Source organism: Labeo rohita, unplaced genomic scaffold (genome assembly GCF_022985175.1).
Source record: "Labeo rohita strain BAU-BD-2019 unplaced genomic scaffold, IGBB_LRoh.1.0 scaffold_996, whole genome shotgun sequence".
Taxonomy (NCBI): domain Eukaryota; kingdom Metazoa; phylum Chordata; class Actinopteri; order Cypriniformes; family Cyprinidae; genus Labeo; species Labeo rohita.
The window spans coordinates 28,408-29,884 of NW_026129960.1; the positions used below are offsets into that span (position 1 = coordinate 28,408).

At 37.8% G+C, this 1,477-nt stretch overlaps 1 long non-coding RNA gene across 1 annotated transcript; it reads right to left on the reverse strand.

Annotated features, from left to right (window-relative positions):
• Positions 1-632: 632 nt before the first annotated feature.
• LOC127162642 (uncharacterized) lies at positions 633-1,449 on the reverse strand. The gene is made up of 3 exons (XR_007827396.1): positions 1,360-1,449; positions 1,204-1,260; positions 633-683 (listed from the first exon to the last, which is right to left on the reverse strand). It is a non-coding gene; the product is annotated as an uncharacterized LOC127162642 (long non-coding RNA).
• Positions 1,450-1,477: the final 28 nt, after the last annotated feature.

Genomic DNA, 1,477 nt, shown 5'->3' on the forward strand with positions numbered 1-1,477 from the left:
GATTTGGTTAACACAGTCCCTGACAGAAGATCCACCAACTCTGGACAGTTGCTGAACCTAAAAGTGACACCACAGTCAAAATAATGTGATATGATATTATAAAAAGTACACAGTTCTCTGTGTGTGTGCGCGCGTATGTATGTATATACACAAATATAATACACCTATGCTTTGTTAAATTTGGAACTTACACAGATCCACTTCTTTTCATCATCTTTGAACATGACACTTGCTGTCACATTTTGTGTTTACGCAGGGCATTAGGCTTGACTGTTTTTTTAGAACCTAAATCAGTCTTCATTGCCTGCTGATTTCGGTGAATATAGGGCTGCAAAAACTGAAGAGCAAGACTGAATTGACAGAGCAAAAACACTGGTATCAATATTGCCATTCGATTTTTAGTTAACAACTATTGAACCTCTAACAAAGGATGATAACAAACTCAGAACATTTACAGACTTTGCTTTACTGTTTTTTTTTTTTTACTTTATGGCCAGTGTTGTAAATGTCACATATTCACATCACATTCCTTACTTGCAGATGACATAGGGTAAGCACTCCGTGAGTTATTAATAAAATATGTAAGTGTAAAATGTACATTAAATTTTGAATATGACAACCCCATGGCTGGAAAAGACTATTAACATACATACCCTCACTTCTGTGCTCTCTCCGCAATGCAGCTGTCAAGTAGCAACACAACATTAGGAAATGCTGTTATCAGAGTTTCAGGACCATTGTGTACATTATTGAAGGCAGTTTTAACAAGAATGTCTGCCAATGTCTGTCTGTCCAATTCTACATCGTCAACTACTGTAGCCATATAATCATTAACGTTGAGTAAATCCAAGGCAGCCAACCCTGATCTTCGAAAGCCACTGCCCTGCTTGTTTTCTAACTATCCATGCCTTACATACTGCTGATTAGTAATAGATCAGTTGTCAGTCAGAAGCTGGAAGGGCAGGGACAGCTGGAAAACAAGCAGGGCAGTGGTTCTCGAGGACCAGGGTTGGCTATACCTGTTCTATTCTATATTCAATTGTGAGTAATAAGGCTGCTGTGCATTGACAGACATTGTAGCCTCTATATTTTTAACTGTATGAATTCTGATTCTGAGAAATGTATGTATTTATACATTAGGCTGTGTTGTCATTAAGGTGTAATGTGTATAAAATAAGATGCAACAGCAAAGTTCTCACATACACTGGGGCGTCCTCTGGGACTGGGATGGCAATGAAGAACTTGGGACTGGAGACAATACTATGTAGACATTAAAATGAAAAGTGTAAAAAAAAATAAGAATTTGAATTTAGTTTATGAATCCTCTTTATGTGAATGACATGACACAAATTACAATACCTCATTCGGTTCTGGCACATGGCCTGGAAGAGCGTTCCTGAATTCTCTGTCTGACAGATGGCTGTTCGTTATGTGACCCTACAAGACAAATCGCACCCTAATGTAAATTAATAAATCA